This window comes from Neoarius graeffei, chromosome 8 (assembly GCF_027579695.1).
Source record: "Neoarius graeffei isolate fNeoGra1 chromosome 8, fNeoGra1.pri, whole genome shotgun sequence".
Lineage (NCBI taxonomy): Eukaryota > Metazoa > Chordata > Actinopteri > Siluriformes > Ariidae > Neoarius > Neoarius graeffei.
The window spans coordinates 60,176,285-60,194,460 of NC_083576.1; the positions used below are offsets into that span (position 1 = coordinate 60,176,285).

General features: G+C 41.4%; 1 protein-coding gene across 1 annotated transcript in view; it reads right to left on the bottom strand.

Moving 5' to 3' along the window:
• The window catches only part of dnajc4 (DnaJ (Hsp40) homolog, subfamily C, member 4), a 54,069-nt gene extending 37,315 nt beyond the window's left edge, over positions 1-16,754 (bottom strand). Inside the window, exon 1 of the mRNA XM_060927943.1 lies at positions 16,583-16,754. The gene's annotated coding sequence lies outside the window, so the exon portion shown is untranslated. The remainder of the gene's footprint in view (positions 1-16,582) is intronic.
• Between the last annotated feature and the right edge of the window lie 1,422 nt (positions 16,755-18,176).

Sequence of the window (18,176 nt, forward strand, 5' to 3'; positions counted from 1 at the left end):
TCGGAAACACTCCGATCAGTACAGTCCAAACAGTCTTGCAGCTCGTGTTTTGCCTCGCTGGTCCATTTCTTCAGTTTTCACTACAGGTTTTGCAGATTTTAAATTTCTGCCTGTAGGTTGGGATGAGATGGACTAAGCAGTGATCAGGGAGCCCCAAAGCTGCACGGGGTACAGAGCGAGAGTTGTGCCGCAGTGATCCAGGATGCTATTATCTCTGGTGGGACAGTTAATACGCTGTATATATTTTGGTAGTTTCAGGTTTAATTTTGCCCTGTTCAAGTCCCCAAGAATTATGAAAAGTGCATCTGTGCGTTTTTGTTCCCAGCTGGCTCGCTGATCAGTCAGGGTTTGCAGAGCATCATCCACGCTGGCCTGGGGGTGGGATGGAAACACCAACCAGGATGAAGGAAGAAAACTCCCGCAGTGAATAAAAAGGCTTGCAATTTAGGAACAATAACTCCAAATTCAGGCTGCAGTATTTACTAATGACCATTACGGGTTGTTTTACAATCAGGGTACGCAAGCTAAAATCATATTTAACACTCATTATCTTCAATATCAAAAGGCTTGACTAAATAAACTTGGTTGTTTATTGTAGCCCTGTGATAGCTCTATTTACCATGCAAAAAAAAAAAAATTTGGTGATAACGTTATTTTTGGTGAATGTATGGCAATATATGTCATATTTATCAAAATTACTCGTGTCATTTAGAAAAAGTGCTTTTTTGACCACAGGTAGCTCCAAAAGCGATGCACTTACATCATTCTTTATACCATAAAACAAATATTTGGTTCCGTATCATTGGAAACATAGTTAAGTTTTAATGCTGAATGCCAGTAAGTTTTCAGACTATTTTGATCAAATTAGTATGTAATTGTGTCAAAAAAAGGTCCTCTCCGAGACAGCTAATTTTTCAATATAAAATAACATATCTAAAATGATTATTTTCATCCTAAAATGTGGTCAAGATATTGGGACATAAATATTAGGCAGCTGGGCCATAGAAGGTTCACGCTGCACGCTACACGTTCACGTGAAGAACCGGACCCTGGGCCATTAAACTTCATGCTTGGATGTTCACGTGTTGCGTCTGTTCTACTTTGACCGAGTAACCAACAATATGGACTCTTCGGATGACGACGATTGCCTCATTCTGCTTTTACTGAGACAGAGGAAGAGAAAAAGGAACAGAATTTGGAGCCGAGAACACTTCCTTCTGAGAGAAACCCGTGGTGAATTTCACCGAACATTCTATAATCTGCTTGACAATCCCGATGAAGAACTATTTTTCAATTATACCATTCAATTATATTTTTTCTGAAGTTTTCCCCTGAAAGCATAGAGTTATCTCCCTAGACCCGTTCTGATTGGCTGGCGCGGCGGTGACCGCATGCATTGACTGGAATTTCCATCTTCACGCCTAGAAAAAAGTGTGCATGTTCATTTCTCGCTTCAAGCGTGAAGTGTGCAGCGTGCAACGTGAACGCCGTTCTATGGCCCAGAGCAAGTCATGCTACGTTTGTCCACTTTTCTTTACACGCGTGTAGCGTGCAGCGTGCAGCATGCAGCGTGAACCTTCTATGGCCCAGCAGCCTTAGAGACAACTAACACAAAGCTTACAGCCTTATATTTAAAAGCACTATGGAAGGAGTGGATTCTGAATTGTCAAAAAAAATGTCCTCTCCGAGAATCACTTCATTTGTTTCTCCCATCTTATAGAAGATTACACAAAACTACCATACACGTCAAAAAATTACCTCAAATCTGTTCTTTAACTTGTCCTTCACTTAAAAACTGGTACAAGAACCAGTTTGAATCAATTTGAATTTTGGACCCCTGTGACACAAACTTTGTACCCTGATTGTAAAACAAACCTTACAGCTGTACACTGACCTTCATTTACGTAGAAGCAAATTCCACCGACTCACTTTTTCCCCCCGATAGCGCCACTATGCGATCCGCTCGTTAGAAGGGAAAACCCGGGAGTAGCAGACTGCCATCAGGGATTGAATCACTAAGCCAGGTCTCAGTGACACAGAGGGCAGCAGAACATGCAAAGTCCTTGTTTGTTCCGTTGAGAAGAAATAGCTCATCTATTTTGTTGGGCAGGGAGCAAAGATTCGCCAGGTGGATTGATGGAAGCGGAATTCTAAAACCCCGCGTACAGAGTTTCACGAGCACACCCTTCTGCGTCTCCTCCATGTCCCATAGAGCGCCGCCGCTCCTCCAACTAAAATTTCCTTAAGAAAATTTCCCATGTTTGTGAAGTTAGGTGAAAAGTTATCTGAAACGAACTGCCGGATGTTCTTCTCTGATGTAGTCATTGCCCATGAACCTGATTTCCTCTGAACGGCCCAGTGGAGAGTTGAGTGGACACGTGATACATGTTTCCACTGTGTTCTGTCAAAATGACATAAATCGCTCCCCACGTCTCCTCAGTGACGTAGACTCGGCCCTAGTGGAAGTCTCTGGTGAGGAGCGCCGATTGCGAGGTCCTGTACAATCGCAGCTCTCAGGCGAGTCGGGGAGGGGATTCCCCGCCAAGGCTGCGCGCAGTGTGTTAGCATGAGCATGTAGCCGATGGGAAATGAATGGTGTGTTGGATTAGCACGAATCCCATGTTTTGGAAAATCGAAAATGTTGTCTTGGGCCCCTCTGGGGTGTCATCAATCCATGTGCAAAGTATGCACGTCCAGCTGTGTCGATATGCATAGGTGAACAGACAGAGACAGACAGCCTTCCTTTCTTTAGTAGTATAGAAGCGATTGGGTTTGAACTCCTGGACATACAGAGAATAAACAAAAACAAACAAAATGCTAGACAGCGCAGGGCCGAGGCTGCCGTCTGCGGTGCCATCTTGAAAGGAGAAAGATGCTGATTAATTTTAGATAACAGGAGTTCTGACAATAGTGCCAGCTGCAATCATCTCATCTCATTATCTCTAGCTGCTTTATCCTGTTCTACAGGATCGCAGGCAAGCTGGAGCCTATCCCAGCTGACTACGGGCGAAAGGCGGGGTACACCCTGGACAAGTCGCCAGGTCATCACAGGGCTGACACAGACAACCATTCACACTCACATTCACACCTACGGTCAATTTAGCGTCACCAGTTAACCTAACCTGCATGTCTTTGGACTGTGGGGGAAACCGGAGCGCCCTGAGGAAACCCACGCGGACACGGGGAGAACGTGCAAACTCTGCACAGAAAGGCCCTCGCCGGCCACGGGGCTCGAACCCGGACCGTCTTGCTGTGAGGCGACAGCGCTAACCACTACACCACCGTGCCGCTCAGCTGCAATCATATCCCAGGTTTATATTAATACATACTTCGAATACAGTGGGGCAAAAAAGTATTTAGTCAGCCACCAATTGTGCAAGTTCTCCCACTTAAAAAGATGAGAGAGGCCTGTAATTTTCATCATAGGTACACTTCAACTATGAGAGACAGAATGGGGGAAAGAATCCAGGAAATCACATTGTAGGATTTTTAATGAATTAATTAGTAAATTCCTCGGTAAAATAAGTATTTGGTCACCTACAAACAAGCAAGATTTCTGGCTCTCACAGACCTGTAACAACTTCTTTAAGAGGCTCCTCTGTCCTCCACTCGTTACCTGTATTAATGGCACCTGTTTGAACTCATTATCAATATAAAAGACACCTGTCCACAACCTCAAACAGTCACACTCCAAACTCCACTATGACCAAGGCCAAAGAGCTGTCAAAGGACACCAGAAACAACATTGTAGACCTGCACCAGGCTGGGAAGACTGAATCTGCAATAGGTAAGCAGCTTGGTGTGAAGAAATCAACTGTGGGAGCAATTATTAGAAAATGGAAGACATACAAGACCACTGATAATCTCCCTCGATCTGGGGCTCCATGCAAGATCTCACCCCGTGGGGTCAAAATGATCAAAAGAACGGTGAGCAAAAATCCCAGAACCACACGGGGGGACCTAGTGAATGACCTGCAGAGAGCTGGGACCAAAGTAACAAAGGCTACAATCAGTAACACACTACGCCGCCAGGGACTCAAATCCTGCAGTGCCAGACGTGTCCCCCTGCTTAAGCCAGTACATGTCCAGGCCCGTCTGAAGTTTGCTAGAGAGCATCTGGATGATCCAGAAGAGGATTGGGAGAATGTCATATGGTCAGATGAAACCAAAATAGAACTTTTTGGTAAAAACTCAACTTCTTGTGTTTGGAGGAGAAAGAATGCTGAGTTGCATCCAAAGAACACCATACCTACTGTGAAGCATGGGGGTGGAAACATCATGCTTTGGGGCTGTTTTTCTGCAAAGGGACCAGGACGACTGATCCGTGTAAAGGAAAGAATGAATGGGGCCATGTATCGTGAGAGTTTGAGTGAAAACCTCCTTCCATCAGCAAGGGCATTGAAGATGAAACGTGGCTGGGTCTTTCAGCATGACAATGATCCCAAACACACCGCCCGGGCAACGAAGGAGTGGCTTCATAAGAAGCATTTCAAGGTCCTGGAGTGGCCTAGCCAGTCTCCAGATCTCAACCCCATAGAAGATCTTTGGAGGGAGTTGAAAGTCCGTGTTGCCCAGCGACAGCCCCAAAACATCACTGCTCTAGAGGAGATCTGCATGGAGGAATGGGCCAAAATACCAGCAACAATGTGTGCAAACCTTGTGAAGACTTACAGAAAACGTTTGACCTCTGTCATTGCCAACAAAGGGTATATAACAAAGTATTGAGATGAACTTTTGTTATTGACCAAATACTTATTTTCCACCATAATTTGCAAATAAATTATTTAAAAATCAGACAATGTGATTTTCCGGATTTTTTTTCTCATTTTGTCTCTCATAGTTGAAGTGTACCTATGATGAAAATTACAGGCCTCTCTCATCTTTGGGTCATTCCGTGCCAACTCACCTAAATTTCAGGAACTCCCCCACATCACCGTCTCAGATTTTACTCAAAAAATTCTCTAATCAAGAATCATATGTTTGTACCACACATGCAAAATATTAGCCCCCAATTATGTTGTAGTTTTGGAACTACAGGCCTTTGAAATATTGATGTCAAAACACCACATGTCGAAATTGGCTCTTTCCCCAACTTCAGAGACCCATAACTTTTTATTGCAGCTATCTAGAAAGTTGTGTGTGCAGATTCTTACTGAATGATACCCACTCTTTTCAAATCTGTTGCCAGAAAGCCTCTGAAGGACATACTTTTTGCATAATAGGAAGCCAAAAATGGCATTTTGGCCAAAATCGCTTAAAATTCATTAAAACTCAAAGGGGCCTAGTAGAAATATGAAACTAGTTAGATTTTTTTCCTCATTACATAGTAATTGTAGGGTTGTTATCTGTTCACAGAAACATATTTTGCGATGAAAATTATATTCCTGAATTTTTAAATTTTTTTTTAACATCTTACGTCCTTTCCGAGGGGGCTAAAATAGGGCATTTTTGCCATCTTATTTGGTAATGTGGCTAGGGGTTTAGGATCTTCTAATTTTTTGTGAAGATGCTCTCATATAAGATGTAACTACTCCCTGATTTTTTTTAACAAACGCCCCTTGCTTCATATTTTAATAATTTGTTTTGTACATGGACAGTTTCATCATTTTTCACTTTTTTCCACATTCAGAACTCTGTAACTCTACATTGGAAAATTCCTACTAGCAGCTATTTCAGATTTACATACACTGACATACAAATTTTCATATTTTAGTAGTAGTATGCCCAAGAAATTCATATTTTTCTTTCTATTGGGACCTAAAAACAGCTATTTGGCCAAAAATGACAAAAATGTTGACTTGATATTTTTCAAGTTCTGGAGGGAATGGGCTATTTTCCTCATAAATTAAAGATGTGGTGACTTATGGACCGCTCTAGTGACTTTGCAATTGCCAGTGAGTGAATTTATCCCACAGGTGTGCAAACAGTTCAATGATCTCCGTGCTCACCATTTTGTTGCTAAAGCTCAATCAGCTTTTTTGCGTGAACTAAAGGACACCCTTCCCCATGATTCTGCTATTGTTCTTCTGGACTTTGCAGAAAACTATAGTTTCATCGTACAGGATGCAGTGCAAGGTCACCACTGGGACAATAGTCAAGCAACACTTCACCCCTTCTGCATTTATGTCAAAGGAGCATCAGGAAACCTTGTCTCTATTTCATTGTGTGTTATTTCAGAGTGCCTGAAGCATGACACCACAACAGTGCATGCTTTTATTGGAAAAGTTTTAGCACACCTGAAACAAACACTGCCACACCTTAAGAAGGTACTGTACTTTAGCGATGGTGCAGCATCCCAGTATAAAAACTATAAAAACTTTAGCAATTTGTTGCACCATCAGAATGACTTCAACTTGGAGGCTGAGTGGCATTTTTTTGCCACCAGCCACGGAAAAAGTCCGTGTGACGGTATTGGGGGCACAGTGAAACGACTTGTTGCAAGGGCTAGTTTGCAAGCAGCTGACCATAACCAAATTCTCACAGCTGAAGCAATGTATAAATGGGCTGACCAGAATATCATGGGAATCAAGTTTTTCTTTGTCTCTGCAGAAGAAATTCTTCACAATGCTGTGGCATACAAGTTGGAACAGCGTTTCAAAAATGTTTCAACCTTTCCTGGAACAAGATCTCATCACAGCTTCTGCCCAATTGCACCCACTCAGCTGGAGATGAGAAGGGTTTCTTCTGATGTGGTACCATCATCGGTAGTGGACATAGGACCTGAAACCACACCAGTTTTACAGTCCCAGTTACAGGCCCCAAGCCAAATGTCCCAATCTGCACCAAATATGTACCAGCCGGGCAAATATATTGCCTGTGTTTATGACAGAAAATGGTACATTGGAAATATTGTCACCAGAAATGAAGAAGAAAATGATGTGTATGTCAATTTCATGAGACAAGGACGAGGCAACACATTCTCATGGCCACCACAAAGCAGGAAAGATGAATGTTGGGTGCCTTTGCTTCATGTCCTTTGTGTGGTAGAGGCCCCAAACATAAAAAGTGGGGGACGCCAATACCAACTAACAGAGGATGACTTCAAACTTGTGAAAGACTTAAGTTTTAACTTATGTACTACTAGATGACAGTTTATGAGTGTCTTAGCACATCACATGAAACTGTACTGCCTGTGAATGAATTACCCATTATCACGGATGCCCATATTTGACTTTAAATTATGTACAAATCTTGTGATGTTTTTCAACATCATGATCATGGATCATTGAATGTGTTAATATGTAAATAAAACCTCATTGCTAAATGTTTTGTGCTTACACAACCTTGAAGTATATTAAAAATACTACTCCAGAATTTTGTTGTTATTTTTCTATATTTTCCAAGGATATTCAACAAAAATTGCAATTATACCTAAAATTTTCTAATTGCAAAAAATACTATACAATACAGTAAAAGTTGTTCAGGAAATGTGTATGCCTAGATTAGGTTCTTATAAGCCTTAATTTGTGTGCAAAACACCCCTTCATTATTCCCTTGTTTATTAAAAGCTGCCCAGCGTTTTTGTCATTTTTGGCCAAATAGCTGTTTTTAGGTCCCAATAGAAAGAAAAATATGAATTTCTTGGGCATACTACTACTAAAATATGAAAATTTGTGTGTCAGTGTATGTAAATCTGAAATAGCTGCTAGTAGGAATCTTCCAATTTAGAGTTACAGAGTTCTGAATGTGGAAAAAAGTGAAAAATGATGAAACTGTCCATGTACAAAAAAAATTATTAAAATATGAAGCAAGGGGCGTTTGTTAAAAAAAATCAGGGAGTAGTTACATCTTATATGAGAGCATCTTCACAAAAAATTAGAAGATCCTAAACCCCTAGCCACATGACCAAATAAGATGGCAAAAATGCCCTATTTTAGCCCCCTCGGAAAGGACGTAAGATCTCATCTCATTATCTCTAGCCGCTTTATCCTTCTACAGGGTCGCAGGCAAGCTGGAGCCTATCCCAACTGACTATGGGCGAAAGGCGGGGTACACCCTGGACAAGTCGCCAGGTCATCACAGGGCTGACACATAGACACAGACAACCATTCACACTCACATTCACACCTACGGTCAATTTAGAGTCACCAGTTAACCTAACCTGCATGTCTTTGGACTGTGGGGGAAACCGGAGCACCCGGAGGAAACCCACGCGGACACGGGGAGAACATGCAAACTCCACACAGAAAGGCCCTCGCCGGCCCCGGGGCTCGAACCCAGGACCTTCTTGCTGTGAGGCGACAGCGCTAACCACTACACCACCGTGCCGCCCAGGACGTAAGATGTTAAAAAAAAAATTTTAAATTCAGGAATTTAAATTTCATGGCAAAATATGTTTCTGTGAACAGATAACAACCCTACAATTACTATGTAGTGAGGAAAAAAATCTAACTAGCTTCATATTTCTACTATGCCCCCTAGAGTTTCAATGAATTTTAAGTGATTTTGGCCAAAACGTCATTTTTGGCTTCCCATTATGCAAAACATATGTCCTTCAGAGGCTTTGTGGCAACAGATTTGAAAAGAGTGGGTATCATTCAGTAAGAATCTGCAAACACAACTGTCTAGATAGCTGCAATAAAAAGTTATGGGTCTCTGAAGTTGGGGAAAGAGCCATTTCGTCATGTGGTATTTTGACATCAAAATTTCAAAGGCCTGTAGTTCCAAAACTACAATGAATTGGGAGCTAATATTTTGCATGTGTGGTACAAACATATGATTCTTGATTATAGAATTTTTTGAGCAAAATCTGAGACGGTGATGTGGGGACCCTTAGGTGAGTTGGCACGGAATGACCCCTTTTTAAGTGGGAGAACTTGCACAATTGGTGACTGACTAAATACTTTTTTGCCCCACTGTATATTATCATTACGATAGTCGTGTCTTATTCCCAGGGACTATGTAGGACCTTCAAGGGAAAAAAAGAAGTAATTGTTGACTGTTTCTGAAAGGGAAAGTTTATTTAAGTCTTGGAGTCTAGGATGTCAGTGCTTTGGAACAGCCAGTAATTTTTCCACCAAGGGAGACTCTTCAGGACAGAGGGCTTTATGCTTTCCAGTCTCTTGTTAACTATAAAAGCTTTAAACGTTCAAAATTATCTTGCAGATGCAATTACATTACAATTTTTTAATTGTTCGCAAATTGCTATGATAAAGAGGAACAGAATGCTTCAAGACATCCTGTTATTGATGCAACATTGCACATTATTATACATACGGGCCACTTGGAATAAAACATGCATTCTATTCCCTTCTAGTGGGTTTATTGATATTGTTAGCATATCGCTTATCCTCTATGTATTACGCCACTCTACCCAATGGAGAATGAGCATGCAATATTTTTACAATATTGCACGTTGTCAAGGCAATATGATGCCACATGTCGGAGATGTAAAACTTCCGTGTAAGCAAGCGACTGTGAAAATTTGTAAACAAACATGGCCGCCAGGTTTGCTTCATTAAAAACAGAAGATTTCGAAAGAATTTTGGCTGCCAGGTCGCTCCATTGTGTGTAGTCGTCGATGTTGAGTTTAAATGTAATTAAGTAAATTACACAGGGGGAAAAAAATATTCGGCTTGACTGCGCTAGGATTGGCCTTCGCTAATGCTACACCGGCTGGAAGGTAACTGGACTGCTGTGCTAACAGCACCGAATCGCGGGTAAGCTAGCGCTGGTTTTCACTAATGCTACTGCTACACCAGGTAGAAGGTAACTGGACTGCCGCGCTAACAGTACAGTCACGAGTAAGCTAGGGTTGGCCTTTGAGAATCCCGATATGAAGTGTGTGTGTGTGTATAAATAATAATACTGGCTTTTTTTCGTGGTCTATCAGATATATTCCATTCAGCTAGCATGATACTGAACGAGTCGAAGACGAGTTCAGTATCATGCTAGCTGAATGGAATATATCTGATAGACCACGAGAAAAAGCCAGCCGATATTATTTAAATATTGGCCCTAGGCACGAGCCCATAGGCCTGTAGATAATCACAGCCATGCCGACATTCAGTATAACTGCACAATTGGGAGTGCGATATTGCTTTTATACAACAGCTCTATAAAACAACAAATTAACTGACATTTCACACACAATATGGCAAAATTTTCTCTTTGCTTTCGCTCCATGAGTGGAAATAGATTGCGAAGAAGCCACACTCACTTTACAGCTCGTCAGCTCCCCACTCACATTAATCTGTATGTTCCTGTTAAAGGTGCTTTCAGTAAAATTGGTCTCCCTTTTTATCTTCAAATGATAAGTTTTCATGCCTGAAGCCAAAAGTTCAAAAGTCCTGAAAAGTATTGTTTGCCAGGTCTGCTGATAACATCACCAACACTTATGCAGTAACCGGTTCAAACTAGGAAATGGAATTTTATGTGGCAAACACAGATAACAAACTAGAATACACACGGTAAAACATCCCAGTGTGGTTATATAATATTAGCACTCCTGGAACACGCTGAACATCAATCAAATTTAATTAAAGTCTATTAGTCCTTCCCAAGTTATAAAAACCCTTGGCGTTCTCTTTGACTCCACCCTTACGCTTGAACTCCATTTTAAACTAATTACTAAGATTGCCTTCTTTCATCCCCGCAATATTGCACGTCTCCGCCCTCTTCTCTTGGAAACTGATGCCAAAATGTTGGTCAATGCGTTTATTTTTTTCTCGTCTTGATTACTGCAATTCTCTCTTTTATGGTCTCCCTGCCACACTGCTCATCCGCCTGCAGTACATCCAAAACTCAGCAGCAAGAGTCCTCACACTCACCAAGCGCACTGCTCACATTACTCCTGTTTTACAGCAACTGCATTGGTTGCCAGTTATTTCTCGGATTAAATACAAAATCTTGCTTTTAACCTATAAAGCTCTTCATGGTTTCACCCCTTCCTATCTCTGCGAGCTAGTTCGTTTGTACTGTCCCTCCCGCTCCGTCAGATCTTCTGTCTGTGGACTTCTGACTGTCCCACGTTTTAAACTGGCATCTATGGGTGGCAGATCATTCAGTGTTGCTGCTCCTAAACTTGGGTAATTCTCTGCCAAATCACCAGAAGGCTCCCGACTTACCATCTCAGATTTGCTTCATAATTTTTTATTTTGATGCCCTTTTAACTAATAATTACTGTGCAAATTTTTAGGCCAATATCTCCACTAGTTTCAGAGATATTAAGCCTTCAAAAAGGGGGCATGGCCCCATATTTAGCATAAAAACAAGTGTTACAATCAAACATCCATAGTTTGATAGCTAATAACTTTTGCACTGTTCACACTAAATGGTTCAAATTTTCACACATGATTCTTTGATATAATAAGGCTCTGTACACAGAAGGAGAGCTTTGTAGGTGCCATATTTGCAGATTTATGGCGTGCCAAATATGGCTTCCTGGAATGCGCATTTGTCCATGGTAGCACTTTTGGCTCTCTATATCTCCAGATTTAATAACACCAGATGTCTGGTTCTTTTTAATATATGAGACATGTTATAGTACTATCAGGAAAACATGTTATATCTGTGACAAATTACACTTGTCTCATATATAGAAAATGGAAAAAAGCTTGTCGCGTCTGTATTTTGAATGCTTATAGCAAATATCTGACAAGGTCTACCAGAAAACAAATTAGATCAGTGAAAAGAGCAAGGTCTAATTGATATGTGTAAAAATATGAAGTTGGTGCTGTGAAGAAAACTACTTCATTCAAGCTGTTGAATATAGAAGGTTTCAAGACAAGCGAAAAATGTCCAGGAAGCCATATTTGGCACACCATAAATCTGCAAATATGTCACATACAAAGCTCTCCTTCTGTGTACAGAGCCATATTATATCAAATAATCATGCTTGAAAATTCGAACCATTTAGTCTAAACAGTTCAAAAGTTATTAGCCATCAAACTATGGATGTTTGATTGTAACACTTGTTTTTATGCTAAATATGGGGCCACACCCTCTTTTTGAAGGCTTAATATCTCCGAAACTAGTGGAGATATTGGCCTAAAATTTTGCACAGCAGTTATTAGTAGCAAGGACATTAAAATAAAAAAAAATACGAACAAAATCTGAGATGGTCAGTCGGGAACTTTCTCTAAAATCTGGTGATTTGGCATGGAATTACTCACTTTGGAACTCATTACCACAATCGCCTCATGACTGTTCCACTCTCTCTTCCTTCAAAGCTAACTTGAAAACTTCTCTCTTTACCTCACACTACTCTTCCTAGTGTGGCTTTTTTGGGGGGGGTAACTCCTGTGTAAAGCGTCCTTGGGTTTGTGAAAGGCACTATATAAATTGAACTTATTATTACTTGGTCATTTATTTATTGATGAAAACGATCCAATATTCAATATTTGTGAGTGGCAAAAGTATGCGAACCTCTAGGATTAGCAGATAATTTGATGGTGAAATTAGAGTCAGGCGTTTTCAATCAATGGGATGACAATCAGGTGTGAGTGGGGACCCTGTTTTATTTAAAGAACAGGGATCTATCAAAGTCTGATCTTCACAACACATGTTTGTGGAAATGTATCATGGCACGAACAAAGGAGATTTCTGAGGACCTCAGAAAAAGCATTGTTGATGCTCATCAGGCTGGAAAAGGTTACAAAACCATCTCTAAAGAGTTTGGACTCCACCAATCCACAGTCAGACAGATTGTGTACAAATGGAGGAAATTCACGACCATTGTTACCCTCCCCAGGAGTGGTCAACCAACAAAGATCACTCCAAGAGCAAGGCGTGTACAGCTGGCAAGGTCACGAAGGACCCCAGGGTAACTTCTAAGCAACTGAAGGCCTCTCTCACATTGGCTAATGTTCATGAGTCCACCATCAGGAGAACACTGAACAACAATGGTGTGCATGGCAGGATTGCAAGGAGAAAGCCACTGCTCTCCATTTCGTTCCATTTCATCATCGCTCTGCATTTCATTGCCTTGTACCTGTGACATGTGCAATGACAAAGTTGAATCTAATCTAAAAGAACATTGCTGCTCATCTGCAGTTTGCTAAAGATCACGTGGACAAGCCTTAAGGCTATTGGAAAAATGTTTTGTGGATGGATGAGACCAAAATAGAACTTTCTGGTTTAAATGAGAAGTGTTATGTTTGGAGAAAGGAAAACAGTGCATTCCAGCAGAAGAACCTTATCCCATCTGTGAAACATGGTGGTGGTAGTATCATGGTTTGGGCCTGTTTTGCTGCATCTGGGCCAGGATGGCTTGCCATCATTGATGGAACAATGAATTATGCCAGAGAATTCTAAAGGAAAATGTCAGGACATCTGTCCATGAACTGAATCTCAAGAGAAGGTGGGTCATGCAGCAAGACAACGACCCTAAGCACACAAGTCATTCTACCAAAGAATGGTTAAAGAAGAATAAAGTTAATGTTTTGGAATGGCCAAGTCAAAGTCCTGACCTTAATCCCATTAAAATGTTGTGGAAGGACCTGAAGCGAGCAGTTCATGTGAGGAAACCCACCAACATCCCAGAGTTGAAGCTGTTCTGTACGGAGGAATGGGCTAAAATTCCTCCAAGCCGGTGTGCAGGACTGATCAACAGTTACCGGAAACGTTTAGTTGCAGTTATTGCTGCACAAGGGGGTCACACCAGATACTGAAAGCAAAGGTTCACATACTTTTGCCACTCACATATGTAATATTGGATCATTTTCCTCAATAAATAAATGACCAAGTATAATATTTTTGTCTCATTTGTTTAACTGGGTTCTCTTTATCTACTTTTAGGACTTGTGTGAAAATCTGATGATGTTTTAGGTCAAATTTATGCAGAAACAAATTCTAAAGAGTTCACAAACTTTTAAGCACCACTGTAAGGGACATTTACAACTGTTATGTATTGATCTTTGTCTAACATCATTGAAGTAGATGAAGTACTTTAAAAAAAAAGTGCTGTGATTGAGTTATTTTTTCTGATTCATAACAGAATTGAATGTTTATAGATTATTTGGAATCCTGTTGCAATAAATAGAATTACAGCAGAATTAAATTCCTAGCATATAAAAAAATGACATGCTTGAAATATTCAGATTTTTCTATTCCATTCATTTTTTTTTTTTTTTGCAGTTTGTTAATATCTACCACATATAATATCAGCAGACATTTTATATTCTGGTTCTAGGAATGACGTGACCTTTGACCTGGATGTTCATGTGGTTATAATATCAATTGCCTGCTGACATTTATTGGTAAACTAGAAAGTAATACAAACAATGAATGATTAATAAAATGTGATCTACTTAAATACTTAGAAAGTGGAACAACAAATTTTTGACACAGCTTAAACATGATCAGTTCATTTGTTTACAAACAGAATTAATTCTTCATTTATGTAAACACTGACATCTATACATTTATATAAAAGATATTTTGGACTAAATATAAAGTCCATGTAAAACAAATTGTAAATAAAAACTGTTTTGTTAACTTAATACCACATATATACATACACACACACTATATATAAAATTTACCAGCTGAAAGGTCCATATCGTGAAATACGGTGACCGAAGTCTTGAAAGTACTGACCGAGGTCCTCTGGGCCAAGGTCAGTATTCAAGGCCGAGGTCACGGTATTTCACCATACGGACCGACCTTAAGCTGGTAAATAATATATTTATTTTTTCTTTACCAAATTCTAACAGAAAACGAGAGCGCCCGAAAGGGAAAACCGAGCCGAGCCGCCATTTTGAATCCTCATTCACGGCTGTAATGCAAATTGCTTCCTCCTCGGTAACCAAGTGCACTTCCATGACAGGAAAACAACTACATTTTGCCGCCTATGTAGTCCCCTATTTATACAAAATTGAGTCATTCAGGATTCAGCCGTTTTTGCTCGGCGTTAGCAGCAGTTAGAGGTTTTTAGCTTTCTCCTGAAATGTTTTCTTTTATTTCTTCTTCCTCAGGGTAGTAAAACTCGCTTTCGCTGTGAACACTGTCGTTATCGCTATCCATGCTGTAAAATTAATGCTATTCATAGGAGTCATTCAGGATTCAGCCATGTTTTTGCTCGGCGTTAGCAACAGTTATGCCGCTTTTCCACTACAAACGCGGCTGAGTCGGGCTGAGCCGTTCCGTGCTGAGTTGGGCTGAGTCGAGCTGAGTGGGGCTGTTGGAGTTGCATTTCGACTACAACCGCGCTGAACCGTGCTGGCTGGAAGTGGGTGGACACATTGGGTGGAGTTAGCGAAAGTGGGTGGACGTCACGTGATGTCGTTAAGCAGCGCAAACAGTGACATCAGTGAGCTTTTAAGCGGTCGTCTCACGACCCGAATAGTAAACAATAAACATGGAGTCGTTAGTGTTGCTGGTCTTGGTGCTGTGGCTTGTTGTCACCGACAACGCCAACAGATACTGGCAAGAGCGTATAGATGAGGCGAGGCGCATAAGGCTTCAGAAATTCTCCTTCTTCCGGGTTTACGGTGTTTACAGATCCCAGCGTGCTCGCGGGGCGTGTGAGGACACTCCTCCTCACCAATCAGTGCACAGGGGAGTGTCTGTTCACGCCCCCAGCCTCACTCGGCTCGCTTCAGCCCCACTCCAAAACCGTGCGAGTTTTAGGGGCTAAGCGGGGCTGAAGCGAGCCGAGTTGTGCTGGTCTTTGGTAGTCGAAACGCGAGCCGTGTCGGGCTGAAGTGAGCTGAAAAAGGGTAGTGGAAAAGGGCCATATGTAATCCCCTATTTATACAAAATTGAGTCATTCAGGATTCAGCCATGTTTTTGCTCAGCGTTAGCAGCAGTTAGAGGTTTTTAGCTTTCTCCTGAAATGTTTTCTTTTATTTCTTCTTCCTCAGGGTAGTAAAACTCGCTTTCGCTGTGAACACTGTCGTTATCGCTATCCATGCTGTAAAATTAATGCTATTCTCCTGAGAAATGCGAAAATAAATGTTGACAAAAAAAATTGCTTTTATATTTGTTGTTGTTGTGAATGAACGAGTCCCCAGAGGTCTGTAACGGTGGATACGGACCCGCTCGCCAGCCAATCAGAGCGCAGGATTTGATGGAACTCGGACCGTGAAAAAAAAAAAAAAAAGAATCTGGATGTCGATAATTGTGTAAAGGTGTCACGTGATCTGACAAGTTAGGTAATCAGGAATCAACTTTTTTTTTTTTTAACAGTGGAAGTCTGAGTGATTATTCATGCACAATTTACGTCCTAGAAGTCTTTTGCACTTTTGCAAAGGCTAAAAGATTGTTAAAGTGTCGATAATTGTGGCCGCCGCTCTATTTGCAAGTCAGCAAAAGTCAGGTGCTAACCAGCTAAGCTAAGCTAAACTGATAGTTATTACAGGTTTGCTTATAGCTAACTCTCAGACCAGCCCAAGCTGTCAGTCTTAACTGATGGCTTTTCCTGCCCAGTTCTTCAGACCAAAACACAGCTGGAAGGGAACAAGGAGCTCCCAGGCTGCTCTGGAACTCTGCTAGCAAACTGTTGGTTTAGTGATTAACAGCACTGTGGTGGGAAACTACAAGACTGTGGAAGTTCACAATAAACAGAGTTAAAGCACACACAAGTGATTAAATAGAAAACCTTTTCATTTTCCACCCTGTAAACAGAGCAACGGAAACATACCGGTGTGACCGGATAACCATCTGTATCCTAAAGCTGCAGCAGAAAGACAGCAGTCAGTTTTTCACACCGTTTCAGTCTGTTTCTCTCACTAACCCTTCGTTTACAGGGGTTAAACTGGTTGTTTTGTGGTTCGAAGCTCTAACTCTCCATTTATTGTTGGTGTAGCCGACAAACCGTACACTCCAAAATAAAAGTCCTACGCGTCAAATTCCTTTTTCTCCTGTATGACGTTCTATTTCCGGTCATATCCAGAGCAGCCCCTTGGGATCCCAAGCCCTGTGTGGACCAAGTTTGTATCCTTGCTCGAGGGCATTTCAGCCATTCCTGCTGGTCCAGGGAATCGAACCGACAACCTTTTGGTCCCAAAGCTGCTTCTCTAACCATTAAGCCAAAGAAAACCATTAGAAATTCTGACCAATTCTGCCTGGATCCACTCCCACACTTAAACATTTTTTTTCCAACTGAACTTACAGTGGTGCTTGAAACTTGTGAACACTTTAGAATTGTCTATATTTCTGCATAAATATGACCGAAAACATCATCAGATTTTCACACAAGTGCTAAAAGTAGATAAAGAGAACCCAGTTAAACAAATTTCATCTCATCTCATTATCTCTAGCCTCTTTATCCTGTTCTACAGGGTCGCAGGCAAGCTGGAGCCTATCCCAGCTGACTACGGGCGAAAGGCGGGGTACACCCTGGACAAGTCGCCAGGTCATCACAGGGCTGACACATAGACACAGACAACCATTCACACTCACATTCACACCTACGGCCAATTTAGAGTCACCAGTTAACCTAACCTGCATGTCTTTGGACTGTGGGGGAAACCGGAGCACCCGGAGGAAACCCACGCAGATATGGGGAGAACATGCAAACTCCGCACAGAAAGGCCCTCACCGGCCACGGGGCTCGAACCCGGACCTTCTTTGGTCATTTATTTATTGAGGAAAATGATCCAATATTACATATCTGTGAGTGGCAAAAGTATGTGAACCTTTGCTTTCAGTATCTGGTGTGACCCCCTTGTGCAGCAATAACTGCAACTAAACATTCCCGGTAACTGTTGATCAGTCCTGCACACCGGCTTGGAGGACTTTTAGCCCATTCCTCCGTACAGAACAGCTTCAACTCTGGGATGTTGGTGGGTTTCCTCACATGAACTGCTCACTTCAGGTCCTTCCACAACATTTTGACTGGATTAAGGTCAGGACTTTGACTTGGCCATTCCAAAACATTAACTTTATTCTTCTTTAACCATTCTTTGGTAGAACGACTTGTGTGCTTAGGGTTGTTGTCTTGCTGCATGACCCACCTTCTCTTAAGATTCAATTTGTGGACAGATGTCCTGATATTTTCCTTTAAAATTCGCTGGTATAATTCAGAATTCATTGTTCCATCAATAATGGAAAGCCATCCTGGCCCAAGTGCAGCAAAACAGGCCCAAACCATGATACTACCACCACCATGTTTCACAGATGGGATAAGGTTCTTATGCTGGAATGCAGTGTTGTCCTTTCTCCAAACATAACGCTTATCATTTAAACCAAAAAGTTCTTTTTTGGTTTCATCCATCCACAAAACATTTTTCCAG